The 16,651-nt window shown below is 39.0% G+C and overlaps 1 protein-coding gene and 1 non-coding gene across 4 annotated transcripts in view; both read left to right on the top strand.

The window, feature by feature from the left end:
• The window catches only part of LOC149086498 (voltage-gated inwardly rectifying potassium channel KCNH2-like), a 327,715-nt gene that overhangs the window by 23,303 nt on the left and 287,761 nt on the right, over positions 1–16,651 (top strand). The window lies entirely within an intron of this gene.
• On the top strand, positions 8,222–8,293 carry TRNAA-AGC (transfer RNA alanine (anticodon AGC)). The gene has a single exon. It is a non-coding gene; the product is annotated as a tRNA-Ala (tRNA).

The raw sequence follows: 16,651 nt of genomic DNA, 5'->3' as shown, positions 1-16,651 counted from the left end.
TAGGTCAGTATTTATATTGTTTTGGCAAGTTGGCTTCAAATATGAGGGCCCGCCCTTTGTCCAACAAAGTTCGATTCGCTCGTTCAGCAACTCCGTTCAACATTGGACTATAAGGAGGAGCAGGATCAATCGTGATACCATTTTCTGTTGCGTAACGAACAAGTTCACCCTTCACATATTCGTTAGCGCCTTATCACGTCTTATTTTCTTCACAGAAGTATTCAGCTTCAGAAATTTTATCAGTTCTGCAGGAACCTCACTTTTCTTCTTCAGCAATCGAACCTCCATGAAGCGTGAGTAATCATCAATAAAAGTGATGAAATACCTCTCGCCCGCGTGGGTCACTGGAGTGATCCAGTGACGGTGAACAAACAGCAGTGTGCACCGTCACCATAGGCTCGGCTTATCTGTTTCTTGGTCGTTTTCCAATCGATTCAGTGCTTTGTTTGGCAAATGCACAGACTTCACAAAATAAATTTTCAACCGGAAGTCCAAGTTCTTTCACAGCTGAATTCGATGGATGACCCAACCTTCGACGCCACAGTTTCGCATTACATTCAGCAACATACGATGAAGCTACACGAGGAGAGAAACCATTTACACATGCTGTCTTTTGCTGTTAAGTTGAGCTATGATGAAACTTTCATTTCCACTCCGGACACGAATACCGCTTTCCGAGAAAATAACCGTGATTCCAGCTGCTTGAATTTGTTTCACAGACATCAGCTCACCGTTGAGCTCCGGAACAATGAGAGACACAGCACGTTGGTCACAGGGTCAGCATTCTCCCATCAAGTTCACCAATGATGGTTCGAATTCCTCGAATATTCAACCATTCAGATTTTGATGCACAGTCAACAGTTTCATTATATGATGTCATTCAAGGCCCCCAAATGGGGGGGGGGGCCTGACAGGGCTCCAGCCCTGGGGCCCGGGACTCGGGGGGCCCGTGGAAAGATCTTTTTGATTTTATTTCTTTCAGATATATCCCATAGGAAAATAGACAGGACTCTTTAATATCAATCATATCAATTTGTACTCGTATGGGCGGATATCTTCAACTACGTACCTTAGATCTCATTGAAATTTTCTTTAACTATACACATGTACAAGTAAATGAAAAAAAAAAAAGAAAAAAAAAACCCGGACACGAAGAAAAGAACATTGTACAAGCCCCCCCCCCCCGGCTCTCATGGCAGTCGTTCTCCTAGGAAGGAAGAAAAGACGTGATGGTCATGGCTACTGAGACGTCAAGGACACCAGCATTTTGTGTGTCCTCAGGGCTATAGCCACTAGAATGAGGGAGGCCACCAGAATAATCGTTATCTAGTCGTCGAGCGTGTGTAGGGACCTACAGGGCTACCGCGCGACCCCTGCTATTTCAGTTCGTAGAAGGCCATAATGTCTCGATAGAATGAAAATTGGAGTAAACAGACGTCGTATTCCACAGTGAAATTGCCTCTAGGTGCCGATAAAGCACATGAACCTCCCTTCCCCCAACATCCTGGAACAGGGGGCCCCGTAGGCTGCGCTCTTCAGCGGACCCCCCCTATAAAGTGAACTAATAGTGGGGAAAAAAGACAAAAATGACAAGAATGGTCCAGGCCCCAGGCCTGAAGCTTCGCTAGTCCCACTCTCGTGGGCGGGTTATGATAGTGAGACAGCTTTGTTGCAAGCTTTTGTACAAAATACAGTGGATCCCGCATATAACGTTTTCCTCCTTAGTGCGACTTATTTTGCGACTCTCCGGTGCCAACTCTTATTACTGATACTCATCGAGATTTCTCGTTTAAAGCGGTTTCCCGCAAAAAGTATTGGATGAAATGGCTGTAATGACGTGTGTACTGAATCACGTGATTTCGCTCACGGCCCCTCTAGTAACCCCCTCCCTCTCCCAGTCCGAACAAATCAAGGGGTTTTTTCCTTGCTTCTGGCAAAAAAAGGCTATATTCCGCATCGGCCTTTTTTATTCGCTGTACTGTCTTGAGGACACATCTCCCCTCAAAACTTCTATTCACAGACATATTGTGACACAGAAAAATATTTACGGTTCGCGTCTGCAAAAATACAGTTGTTCGAAATCTTTTAGTAAAATAGTTGAACGAGTTTGTGTACATAAAGGATCAATTATTTTTCCCACCTGGATGAATCCTACGGTTCTAGCCCAAAAGAACGGTAAGCAAAGCTAAAAATTTGAATTTTTGTTAAAATTTTTATTTTGAGCATAAGAGTTAACTATAATAAATCTATGTCCGAAGAGTTTGGCCCTGCATCGAGGCCAGTTGCGATGTTTGTTGAATTGTGTTTCATAAAGTTTAAAAACGATTATTTTTAATAGGGCATATCTACAAATTACAGAGTAACCTCGTTCCTACGTCACTCAGTTATGCAACTTTCATGTTTATACGACGTTTAACTTGGGTAGCAATTGGTAACAATTCATTTTAAACAACAATACAACAAATACATTTTAATGTTAAAATATTTCATTCATTTATTTAACGTAAAACCTCAATTATTCGACGTTTTCACTTCGACTAAAACTGGGAAACTTTTGAAAAAAGAAAAACGTAATTTATATCCATCAAATGCGCACAAAATTTTTGTATGCAGTGAAAAAGTGTTGCTGCAACAGTTCTAGCATATTGTCACCGCAAAAGACAAATTTTAGGGTGATTGCTGACGTATACGAAAATTGCCAGTGAGATGGCTGATGACCATTTAGAGTGGACACTTAGGTGATTTGTTTATTGCCTCTTTCTGAGAATACGCAGATGTGGAGAGTCCCGAAGAAATGAGTTTCAATTGTTTTGACGGCCATATGACCTTTCAGAATTTTTTCGATCCCTATGTTTTCAACGTTATCCCGAGAGGGTGAGAAAGTCTACTGTAAGCATTTGGGGGGTACAGGTCTGCCGAAAATAGGTACACATGCACAGCAAGTTCTTTCGATCATTTCCTGTAGAACTTTCTTTCGATGTGGTGCTTTGCTTGCTGACAGGGCCGTCTTAAGACCATCATGGGCCTCCGGGCCAATTGATTTTTCTGAGGCCCAACCTAGAGAATTCTCGAAAATTTCAGTTACTTCCCATTTTTGTGAGGCCCCCCCCTCTTCTTTTGAGGCCCCCGGGCCGTGCTCGGGTGGGTCCATGCGGCCCTTCAGACGGCACTGCTTGCTGACTGTGTCAAATTCGTCGTTCGTAATGTCGGAAAAACAAAAAACGCTCTCTCTAAAAAAACTGGAAGTTTTGGAAGAATTCAACAAGAATTTTAAATTGATAACGAAAGTTTATCTTGCAAACCAGTTGAATATGTTCGTTTCAACTTTTTGAAACGATTATAAAGTAGAGAAACAACAAAAGAGCAAGCTCCTGATTGAAAATCATCTGCTGCCAAAAAAAAAAGTCCAAGATGGGGAAATTTTTGCAAGTCGAGAAGATTTTGTTGCAATTTTGTACCCAATGTCGTGTCCCAAAGGTAATATGTTTTGCCAAATTTTATTTCTTTAAATGATTTGAAATGTGATTTAATTTCCTCTCAAGTATGAAATATTTTTTTAGAACAGAATTGGAATGCAATTAAACACATAAAATTTTATAACATTTTATATGTATGGGGGGGGGGGGATAATTTTTTAAAAAGGCTGTTATATTCACTTCGACTTATACATAAAACGTTTTATGAAACATTTTGACTCGGCCTCTTGAACGTCGTATAAACGACTGTAACAGAATTGTAAAGTTGCTCAGTTGAATAGATGAAGTGAACATAAATATTTAAATTATTTCAGTTCTCACACACAATTTTTCAGGCTGGTGCTTCAACCAAAGCCAATGAAAATAGTTTTCAGTATTATTACTTTTATTAACTCTTTAATTCACTAAATTCATTTATTATTTTTGGATGCCTGTTGTGAATCGCCTGGCATAACGGAATCGCCTTCGTTTTATCAAAAAAATCATTGCATGGAATAACTTCACGTTAGAGCAAGGCGCCCTTTTCCCCTATTCAATGCTTATCTGCGAGCTCCAGAGCTGTTTAACAAAGAATATTTCGAAAACCTCACACGATGACAAAGGTTGAAGGCGCACAGTTTGAGAACCCGTGCGTTATAGGAATAATCTTTGATGTTCTAAATTGAAGTTAAACGTTTGGATAGAAATTTTTTTTTGTGTAAAACACGTTTCAAACTGGTTCGTCATGTGTAAAGATTCTACAGTAGTTTCATTTGGTGTAGTATGAGTATACTTGCTTGCTTAGTGAACAACGGAACTATAGAGATGTGGTGGATATCTTATCTGAGAGAAACTAAGGACAAATTTAATACTGTGCATATTTAATATATATCTATATATATATATGCACATATTTTCTGTATCCACAATTTTAGATCGATTGTCGCCAAAATTTGGATATATACCAAACAGGACCCGGATTGAACGATAGGCTACTTTAAAAGTTCGTCAGAGAAGGGCAGATACCCGAAATGGACGAAAAATCGTCGGGCAACAATGGTTTCTGGGCCTCAACAATCACTTTCGGAATGTTTACTTTCGTTACCGCGGTTCCCTAGTATTGCGTTTTACACGTGCCTTTACAATGGCTTGTCACTTCTTCAATCCTGCCAGTATTATATATTTATTCCTTTGTAATGGTTTGTCACTTTTCCAATCCTCCCAATAAATGAAGAAAACACGGGCAGTGCTGGGTATTGTAGCTAGTATTATGCATGATAAAACTGCAGTGAAATCTCGATATAACGATATTCTGCGGACGAAGAAAAATACCATAATATAGGTATTATCGTTAATCGAGAGACTTTAACATTGAACACTAGCCATCAGGGCCGCAACTAAATGCTTGATCAGCTGAGGTAAGCACATATTTTGACATCCCCCCCCCCTGTAATTTTGAAGAAGAGGCTATAAAAGGTGAATTTTGCGCACTCTTCTGGTCTTGGGCAAGATACCTTCTTGTCCCCCCCCCCCCAGTTACGGCCCTGCCGACCATGGATCACGATCACCATTGGCGTATGCAAAGGGGGTTTAGGGTTCTAACCCCCCCCCCCCCCCCCGAGCCGAGATTATAGGGAAAACTATTATAAAATTATTGCAGGAAAAAAGAACGTAACCCCCCCACCCTCGTGAAAATGGCAATCACAAGTTTCTATGGGAAAACCATATTGCCTAACCAATTCGTTCTTTTAACTGGCCCATAGGGGAGCTCTATTGTATTGCGTAAAATTATATACAAATCCCATAATTATATCTCGAAATGTGATAATATTTATCACACACACACACAATTATATTTTATTATTTAGTTTAAATATACAGTGAAACCTCGATATAACAATATTCTACGGACCAAAAAAAAATATTGTGGCAGAGGGATTAAACATTATCCTCACGTGTGATCAAATTTATGCTATTGTCATTTTTTCTATATCGGCATTGTTAATATTATCGGAAAATACGCTTTTATGTATGTATTCGTTACAAAAAATTGTAATTGATTAGTTTATTTATAAAATTCACTTAGATGTGTATTGTCCCTGTACAGAAGCTTACCGCATATGCTTTTGTGTCGTACACATAGTGCAGCAATACAAATTACGTTAGCTTTCGGTGATCATTTAGTGCAAAATATTGATGTTATCAGACGCCTTCAGAAGAACGATAACAAGTGACGAAGTTAAAATTCAAAACGATTTTGAACAAAATATAAAAAATATTGTTGTAGCGATTTCAAAAATCTCCTAAAAATATCGTGTTGTAGAGGGGTTTATCATAGTAGATGATGTCGTTGTACTGAGAGTTTAACATTAACCCAGGCAATTCCAAACAAGATTTGAAAAAAATATCATTGTAGATGTATTTATTATCGATTATCGCGTGTTGTAGCGATGTTTTGCTGCATATACAAATGCCGTATCGTATGCAGGATATTCTCATGGGGGGGGGGGGGAAAGGGCATTCAACATTTTTTTTCTTCCCGAAAGGAGTTTCTTTTTTTTTTCTGAAAAAATACACCATAATCTTTTCTTAAGGAAGGTGCACAAAATTTTTCGGGGGGGGGGGGTAGGGAACCCGCGAAAAATCCTGGCCTGGGGGCCCGGCACTAGCATGTGGGGGCCATGATGTCATCGTTTCAAACCATTCCCGCTTGCTACACATGTGCGACGTAGCACCGGAATCCACGACTAAGAACCTCTTGTTGACACCGCCGACAGCAAAAGCCAAAGCAAGCGATTCAAACTGCTTCGCAGCGGAATCTTTCCGAAATAAGAAATCCCGCTTGAAATGGCCGATGCGACCGCACCCATAGCACTTCGGTTTATATTTCTGGAATTTCGGTGAGTTTTCGTTCTTCTTGGAAACACCGAAAAGCAGTATCACAGTTCGACGTAGCATTTTTCTCGATCGATTGTCCTTCCGGTGTGCTTTTCTCTAACATCAGTGCTTCGGAATCAACGAGTCTTCTCATCACAAATTATAGACATAGATTGTCACTCTAGGCTGATTTTTTATGGCTGAATTTGATTACATCATATTCCGCTGGTAATGACATCAGGAGATAAAACTACAACGTCCTGGATGAAGATCCAGGGACGCTGGAAGTAAAAAATGATTGGTGTTGCTCGAAATATGCTTGCTTTGCAAAATAATAATGATAATAAAAAAATTAGGATAGAATATAATAACTATCTGGACATATACCATACGCGCGCGCGTCCCGCTTTCAAGTATGATGTCCCGTAATACTCCAGGCGGATGTGCGGGATATGAATTCACTTTTTGGTCACTGAATCAACATTGGAAGAGTTTGCAGAATCTATATATATAAAATTGATTTTCTGCATGTGTGTGTGTATGTTCTCTATACAAATCTACAATTTTAGATCGATCGTCACCAAATTTTGCATATATATCAAATGGGACCCCGACTTGAACAATAGGCTACTTTAAAAATCAGGGCAGGGTAAATGCCCCAAATGGGCAAAAAACTGTCGGGCAACAATGGTTTTTGGGCCCCAAAAATCACTTTCGGAACGTTTATTTTGGTTACCGTGGTTCCCTAGCAATGCGTTTCAGACGTGTGTATGCCTTTATAACGGTTTGTCATTTCTTTAACGCTGCCAGTATATGTATAAATACAAATACAACGCCACAACAGGCAAATTGCCCAACGAGGTGGCTGACTTAAGAACAGCATGGATCCCCGAGCCATTTTTTGGAGGCCCTACCTACTACTGCTACACCACACATGCACCCCGCCTTTATGCCTTTATAATGGTTTGCCACATTTTTAATACTTCCAGTAATGAGGCTTTATGAATAGACGTCATAATCATCAGCAGCATCGCTTTGAGAGTCAGGAAAAGGGTGATCCTTATAGAAATCAGTGTTAAAATTGTCTATTTTACTGTAGAAATGCTGAAATTTAGCGGGGTTTTCCGTCACATCAGTAATTTTAAAAATTGTATTGAATTCTAAATTTTTGAAATATTGAGTTTTATTATTGCTTATTGATACGAAACCCAGAAAATTGAATATGAAGTAATTAGCCGGACCTACTTTTAAGTATGTTGGATATCCATGCAATAACATTCATTTCAACTTATGTATATCTTCACAAGCATGAAAATTAATGTCTCCGTATTGTCTTTTAATATTCAACTGCATAAATTCATGTAGTTTAGGTTGTTTTAAAATTAATTATGGGCCCATAAAAAGTACTTCGAAAAAATTCAGTTCGGGGGGGGGGGAATCGAAATACCTAGCGCCCCTTGAAAAAGAAAAAAAAACACGTATATTCATTGCTACGTTTCCTTTAATCTAGATTTGACATGAATGTCGCTCTCCACTTGTTAATACAAGATATACAGTTGACTGGATGTTGTGAAGATATTTATTATTTTAGATGTTAATTTTTTAAGGAAGGAAAAAACTCATCTCTGCCTCTACCGGGAGTCGAACCCGGGTCCCTCGATTGCCGGACGAGTTTTCCTTCCTTAAAAAATTAACATCTAAAATAATAAATATCTTCACAACATCCAGTCAACTGTATATCTTGTATTAACAAGTGGAGAGCGACATTCATGTCATATATATAGCCCTCTGGTGGCTCGTCGTCCATGAGCTATTAGCTGATCGGTTTCACCGTCCATTGCACGGTTCCGTTCGGCATATATACGCTCTAGCGAAGGGAAATCTCTATCTCCTCTGTAGCTTAGTGGTCAGAGCACTCGTCCAGCAATCGAGGGACCCGGGTTCGACTCCCGGTAGAGGCAGAGATGAGTTTTTTCCTTCCTTAAAAAATTAACATCTAAAATAATAAATATCTTCACAACATCCAGTCAACTGTATATCTTGTAATCTAGATTTGTTTCTTTCATGAGTCGTGCAGAAAGTCGACATATTGGTTAACTTATAGACACGGTTTGTACGTTCCTCAAAGAAAGAGGGAGATATCACCTGATCCAAAAAGCCTCATTGAAGAAAACCCGGGTAGCGCCGGGTATTATGGCTAGTATAATATATTCTCGGCAACAAGTTGACCAGGTATCTAATTGCGGATCTGTTACAATACATGCGCAAAATAAATATAATACGTAAGTTCAAATTGGATTCTGTGTATGCAATGTTTGGTGGAGATATATTGTATTTTTATTGCAACCGCACTTGTCACACATCCCTACGGGCGATTATGGTATGGGCCATTTTTTCTAGCATGGCCCAGGTTTCTTCGATCACCTGTTCCTTCGTTGAGACAGAGCGGTGGGCCATGATTTGTTCAGGAGGAGGAGGTAATGACCATTTAATCGTCAATTCTTCCAAAATTTAAATCATCATGGTGAAATAGGTAATCTGACGTCGAATAATTACAGTATGCATTTTAGAACTTTTTTCCTATCAGTTCAAATAAATTGTATGTTTATTGGAGTCCTCCGAAATTTAAATTGAAAACCATCACCACAGACCAACCCACATATTGCGGGTCATTTGAGTATACTGTGTGAGATTGAGTACAATCGATAAATACATTTTGAATTGCTAATTTATTAGTTACCTACTTGGCTATATTATTAGGATGAGACCCAATTTTAGTAGTACCAGAATATATTTTGAGGTACCTAAGGCCTCTCAAGAGCATCATGAGACCTTTTCAAGGAGGTTTCTTGTACGGGACTGGACTTAACCGACTTAGTTTGCACACTTCTGGGAAATTTTTGCGCCAGGTCTAATTATAATGAGACCCTCTTATGCATCTGAGGTCCTCGAGCCGTGTCCGGGTGGATGGCACTGAAGTCTGGGCCGGAAATAAAGGGGGCAACTGCCCCTAACTGCAAAATTTAGGAGGTGCCAGTTTTACGTGGGGGAATAAAGAACACCGTCACCGTTATAAAATTATTGAATTTCGAAGTTGGGGGGGGGCGGTAAAACTCTTAGTTGCAGCCCTGCTGAAAATACCCCCATGCTAGTTGTTCTCAAAGTGTGCGTCGCAGCTTTCTGGTTCTTCGCGACAAGTTTTTTATTGATGTGTGTCCATTCAAGACTTTGAAGTGGTCTTTTTAAATTATTCTAAGGGAGGCAAGGATGAGAGACAAGGAAGCCGTGGGTGGAAAAAGTTTGAGAAATGCCACCTAAGCCCACAAAACTACTTATTATGGGGGGGGGGGGGAAAGCAAGCGAACTAACAGATATGGGAAAAAAGGTCAATAAACGCACTGCTATACACATGGCTGCCTTTATCAGACGCGGAGCCTGGTGCGAAAATTATTTCGGGACCCTTTAGCTCCGATTTTATACATTTTGGGTGTATGGGGGAAATCGCGCATTCAAAGATTCATGCGTTATCACAGAATATGTATACAGGAATACTGAAATTTTGAATCGATGAAAGTTCGAATTAACGAAAGAAAAAATCACAGGATTTTAAATTCAGAATTAATGGGAAGAAAAACCGAAATCGATTGAAATTCAGAATTGATGAAAGGGAAAAATCTCAGAATTGATGAAAGAAATCTCGGAATTCATGAAAATTCAAAATTTAAAAAATCCCGAAATTCATAAAAATTCAAAATTTAAAAAATCCCAAAATTCATAAAAATTCAAAATTTAAAAAATTCCAAAATTCATAAAAATTCAAAATTTAAAAAATTCCAAAATTCAGAATTAATAAGAGAAATAATTTCAGAATTGATGAAAATTCTAGAATCAAATGAGTAGAAACTCAGACACCTTGTTTCTACACAAAAAAACACGCAGTCGACCCCGCTTATAACGTTCTCACTTAGAAAGTTCTCCACTTCAAAAGTGGAGTGGGCAGATCTAATGTATATGTGTATATATGAATTGACATCATCATCGTGCCCCCCCACCCCAGTAATAATGACCTTGCCCCCACCAGACTTCCAAGTCTATCTCCGCCTATGCACAGCGACATTTTCTTTTTTGGCCGTAAAAAGGAATGCCGTATTCTTTTACGGATGCTGTAACTAATTAAAAACACAAGATATACAGAAGACTGGATGTTGTGAAGATATTTATTATTTGAGATGTTAATTTTTTTTTAAGGAAGGAAAAAACTCATCTCTGCCTCTACCGGGAGTCGAACCCGGGTCCCTCGATTGCCGGACGAGTGCTCTGACCACTAAGCTACAGAGGAGATAGAGATTTTCCTTCGCAGAGCACTCGTCCGGCAATCGAGGGACCCGGGTTCGACTCCCGGTAGAGGCAGAGATGAGTTTTTTCCTTCCTTAAAAAAAAATTAACATCTCAAATAATAAATATCTTCACAACATCCAGTCTTCTGTATATCTTGTATTAACAAGTGGAGAGCGACATTCATGTCATATAATTAAAAACACTTGTTCCTTGACTCTAGATTTGTCAATATTTGGTTTTATTTCTGCATTAGCCATCACCAGGTCTGGGAAAATTTATTCTATTTCTCTCTTATTTTTTTCGGTCTGCGAACATTTTCACCGGTCCACAGATGTGAGAAGGTTTAAGAAATCTGTTGTACAGTTGATCATAAGAAATTTTTCAATAAATCATACCATTGAATTACCGAATGGATAGAAAGCTACGGTACCACGTAACACAAATTGGAAACCACTGGTACAGCAAATCCAAGCCTTTTGTTCTCTGCGGACCAAGAAAATATATCTTTGAAGAGCAGCTCTTACCCTTTTTTCCGGATGTGGGATGGAACCACCCACCTTCCTGCAACTCTTTGAATAATCAATTTTCTATTCGCTATTTTTTTCTTCAACAAATTGCGTTAATTATCTGTATTAATTAATTTTTATAAACTCTTTTACTTATTATTCAATTTATTTTTTCGGTGACTATTAACATTTATTAGTGGCTTTTTTCCCACTAAATTCAAAAACTAAACAAAAAAGTTACTTTTTTAGCATTTTTGAAATTTGAGAAATAGAATGTTTCAATGAATTGTTCTTCATTTATTGATTCCAGCCGGTACAACAATATACAGGGTGTCCTTTCAGTCCTATCTCAGCCCTTATCTCATCAAGCGTTCGTCGTAAAGAAATGGTTCCAATTTTAAAAATGCTCAAAATGTACTGGGAAAAAAAAATCACCCTGTATTCAGAGTGAAATTAAGAACCACTACCGTAGAGTTATTACCATTACACTGGGAGGCAGTTTACTTAGACTAAAGCCATTTGCAAACAAGATTTGAAAGAAATATCGTGGAAGTGGGACTTATCAGGTATCATTGTCATGAGGTATCACAAAAAAATATTGTTGGTATGAAACAGTATCTCTGGGTATGTGAGACAGAATACACTATTACAAAGGCAATAATACTATACAGAAAGTAGTTAAGATAAAAGGCAACTCACTGAAGTATAAAATCTGCTCCCCTTCATCCATATGCAATATCTTTGACAAAACATTTTTTTTATCTTTTCTGCTTCAGCGTGAGAATTTCCCATAATAGCCAATAATAAACACTGATGGTGAATATGTGTATATCATATGGTCATGAAAAACGCACGTATCTTAAGCAAAGGCAAATAAAAGTATGATCGCCTTTTTTGACTTATCTCAAAACTGCTTGTGTTAGGACAGAGAAAATTCAGGGCGGGGGGGATTACCAGGAAGGCTAAAAATTTATTGAACATGTGGGAACATGGGTATAACAACAAACAATTTCTGAACTACTTTCTTTTCGCCATATGGTCACCACCGAATTCGGAGGCTGATGGAATAAAAAGGTCTTTAGAAAACTTTCCTGGAGCGAGGCCTATCCTGTCTTTCTTTTTAATTGTTTAGTTTTGGAGAAGTCTTTTGCGGCGACATTTCTAGGGTTCGCAATGATGGATGAGTAATAAGGCTGGGACCTGACTACGGCGCGGTTGCACGCGGTTGAGGTTGGGGGGGAAGGCATCATCTATAGTTTTATTCTGTCAACGCACAGATACAACTGCAACCGCTGAGCGCGGTTTTTTCAACCGAGAAAATCCACATTTTTTGGGACGGTTTGGGTAACCGGAAAGCTGCCATCATGTATTGCAAAGGCTTGAGCTCCCTGATGACGGTTCGGCTGGACCTGCGGTTGCTCTCTTCCATTGTCTATTAAGTGGTTTGACAAGGAGGGTGATGCGATTTCGGATGCATTGGACAAAGGAATTGCTCTCCTTCTCAGACTGCCATAAAAAATTGAGAGGAGAAGACAAATTCGAGGAACTGTATGGTGAAGTTCCATGCGACGGAAACTAATTCTTTGTTTGGCGCTTTTGCACTGATAACAATAAAAAAAAACCAATGAAGAAAAAATTAAATTTTTCTAACTAGTGAAATTTTTTTTCCTACATGAGCATACATTGAAACTCGGTTATAATGACATTCATAAACTAACGTGATTACGCTAAAACCGAGATGTATATTTTAGAACACTTGAATGAAATGCATTGGATCCCGATTATAACGTTTTAGCAAAAAACCAATTAGTTATCTCATCCAAAAGAGTACAAATTACCACGGGGCCCAACCATTTATAATAAATTCATAAAAAATTAGAAGTAAAAATAATCAGACATCTGAAGGAATATATTTTTATATTTGCAAATTCCCCATATCAAACTTTTGAAACATTTATTAAAAGCCTAAGTATGAACCGGGGAGGAAATACGTCCCTAAGAGCTGCATTGTGTGTGTTTTGCTTTCATTATTGTCTTTTTGTTATTTATTTTTGTATCGTATATGAATGTGGCTGTCTATCTGTTGTTTTTGCAATGAAAAAAAAACCATCTAGGCCAGCGGTTCTCAACCGGTGCTCCGTGTGAACTCCCAAGGGCTCCGCGGCCCTCGAGGAAAACAAAAAAAGAAGCAGTAAATTTGAAAAAAATAATTATTAATATTTTTGAATAAAAATAAATCAGTAACTTTGATGAATAAATAAAAAATAGGCCTACGGGGCTCCGCCATAGAAATTATATACTGAAAAGGGCTCCGTGGGTCAAAAAAGATTGAGAACCGCTGATCTAGGCAAAACGTTGTATGCGGGTAATATAGAAGAGTGCACCAAGACAATTTTCACACCTACCGTTCTTTTCAAGCAGTTTTTAATTTACATACACACACAAAGCCACAACTAGGGAGAGCGGGTCCACTGTATCGAGTGCTGAACTAGAGGGGGCACCGAATTGCCCCTTTAACACCACTCCTTCTAACCTTTCCTTATACGGGGACACCAAAAGCTTGCTAGCTCCAGTTAAAAAAGTATCCAGTTGCGGCCCTGTGTGTGTACCTTAAACCCTGCAACATACATGCTGATGAACAGGGCCACAACGACATGCGTGGTCAGCCGGGGCAAGCACGCATTTTGGCGCCCCCTTTTAATATTGAAGGAGAGATGAAGGGTTAACATTTGCGCTCCTGTCTGGCTCGGAGTTCGGGGGCATCAGTCAGTGCCGTCTTAACGCATGGGCTCACCCGAGCACGGCCCGGGTTCCTCAAGAGAAGAGGGGCCTCCAAAAAATGAGATCCGATTGAAATTTTAAAGGATTTACCATGTAGGGCCTCCTAAAAACCACTTGGTCCGGGGGGAAAATAATACTCTTAAGACGACCGTTCATAATGTTGTATCATAATGTTTTTTAAAATTTGATTTTTTACAGTTTTTAAAACATTAAATTTTCAGAAATTTTATTTCGATTCCTATCTGAATTTTTTTTTCCTGACCATCAAAAGAAATATATATTTTTTTTAAATAGGTGAAAATAATTTTTTCCTTGATTTTTTTTTTTGGTCATATGGGGTTTCCCAAAATTAAAATTATTATGCTTAATTTCCATTAATTAGAAATTTAATTAATTGGAAATTCACTTTAATTACAAAGAAAAACGTGCTAAATTCATGGCCAATTTTTTTAAACTTCAAAAATATGTTATTTAAATAGTTTTTTAGTATATGTTATTTAAATTAATTATGATGATTCCAGTCATCATATATAAAAAAATTTGTGCGATTTGGTCACGAATCGTAAAAGCATCAAAAATGGGTCAACTTGTAGGCTGCCTTTCTTCAACTCTGAATTAATTTCAAACGGCAAATATTGTTACAGAAAATTAAATTTCATTACATGAATATTTTTATTAGTATATACAGTAAAACCCCTCCTTTTTGTGAACACGGACAGGACAAAAAAATTAAATCCATGTAAAATGGGTGACCGTTAAAAAGAGGTTTGAAATTCATAGTTTTATATATTATACAACTAAATTATTATTTGTCCGTAAAAGAGGGAGTATCCGTTAAGAGGGGGAGCACGAATTTGCATGCTAGCTGGAGCCAACTTCAGCTTGGCGAAAATAATTTAGCCAATCCCGAGATGTCACGTGACATTAAAAAATAAAAAACCTCGGTTGCTAACAGCAGTGTGTGTTTCATGCGAAATTCCACGGTTGCTGATAAGATCAACCGCGCCAGCCGAACCGTAGTGTGCCGGCAGCCTAAGAGAGAGGGCATATGTGTGTGTTCAGATTGCAACAATTTCGTTTTTTTCCCCTCATTATATTTTTTACGACGAGAGTTTACATCTCTTCCCCACAATCTGGTCCTTTCGTGTACAGCCCAATCTGTTTTGAATTACTGTAGGTTGGATTGCTGGACAATGGCCATTCCAAAGTGGCAGCAGTTGCGATTGCCATGACTGGAAAGCAACGTCAGGTTTTGTCTGGCTCTAGTTTGAAGTAATAAAAGAGCTCTACTTCAAAAAGAATTTGAGCAACAGTGGTTTCAGGAAATGGGACGAAGATACAAACTACAACGCAAAGTGGGGATGTCATACATGCTCATAAAAACGCGCTAGGGATAAAGAGGTAGACAAACAGACACTGTGTGGCCGTTTTTGAATAGAAATGGTGGGCCAGATTTGCACTGAGAAACTCTTGTCTTTTTGCGGGCCAGTATACCAGCCAAAAGTAGCGAGCTTTTTACTTTTGCCAGTATGTTTTTCAGGGGGCAAAACTAATGCCAAATAAATTAGGGTCCTTATTTAGAATTATAAAAAATTTTTAGTCATATTTCGAAGGGCACTTTAAATTAGAAATTATCTATTGGTTGAATTTCGCCATGAAACAAGCGATTGGTATTGCTCGAGCAGCACGAAAAAATATCTTCCGGCGTCTCTGACTTCATGCGATTTCGTACCCGCGAATTTCATCTCGTTTACAATCCCGAGCAGTTCATCGATGTGTTGACGCATCGAACATTCGCGTTTCTTTTTCATGGTAGCGAGCCTCTTACGACTAAATCTGACTCGCCGTTTCATCCTTCAATTACGTGAATTTTAGCTTGTTCCACATCTGCAGGGCAGATCGTTGTTCACTCATGACATCAACACCTTATTTGATAAGAATCATCAGCAACGCGTAGACTTTCTTGACCTCCCTTGGTTTTGACTCATCCGCTTCACGTCGTAAGTAAGCATCGAGCTCTTTCGCAGCAAAAATAGAGCTTCCACAACGGATAATTCCCTCCGTTGAAAGGTTCACTACATATTGAAGTTTCCCTTCCGCCATGATGAAACCGATGAGACGACCGCTCACGAAACCAACGTAATCCACGAAAACAGACCTAAACCACGCTCTGCTGTTAAAGAGAGTGGTGCGAACGATACAAGATTCATTGAAAGACTGGTTATTTGTGGAGATGAAGATTACAAGGAAGAAAATTCACCCCTGTCCCCACTGGGACTCGAACCCCAGTCTCTCGCTTGCCGGACGAGTGCTCTACCATCTAAGCTATGGAAGCAGATAGAATATTTCAACCTTGGAGCGTATATATATATATGTTGAAAGGCACCGTACATGAACGGCGTCAACAATCAAAGCTCGTGAATGACATAGACCAACCAGATGGCCACATGCATATAGAAATGTCCTCTCCATATGCATGCGGCCATCTGGTTGGTTTATGTCATTCATGAGCTATTAGTTGATTGTTGACGCCGTCCATGTACGGTGCCTTTCAACATATATATACGCTCCAAGGTTAAAATATGCTATCTGCTTCCATAGCTCAGAATCTAAGCCTTAGATGGTAGAGCACTCGTCCGGCAAGGGGTCATTGTAGTCCTGTCTTAACTCTTTTCTATTTCGCTTCTTAGCTGT

Source organism: Pholcus phalangioides, unplaced genomic scaffold (genome assembly GCF_987345545.1).
Source record: "Pholcus phalangioides strain wild (caught in Gottingen) unplaced genomic scaffold, Ppha-v1.0 ptg000004l_1, whole genome shotgun sequence".
NCBI lineage: Eukaryota > Metazoa > Arthropoda > Arachnida > Araneae > Pholcidae > Pholcus > Pholcus phalangioides.
This window is presented reverse-complemented; position numbering and strand designations above follow the sequence as displayed.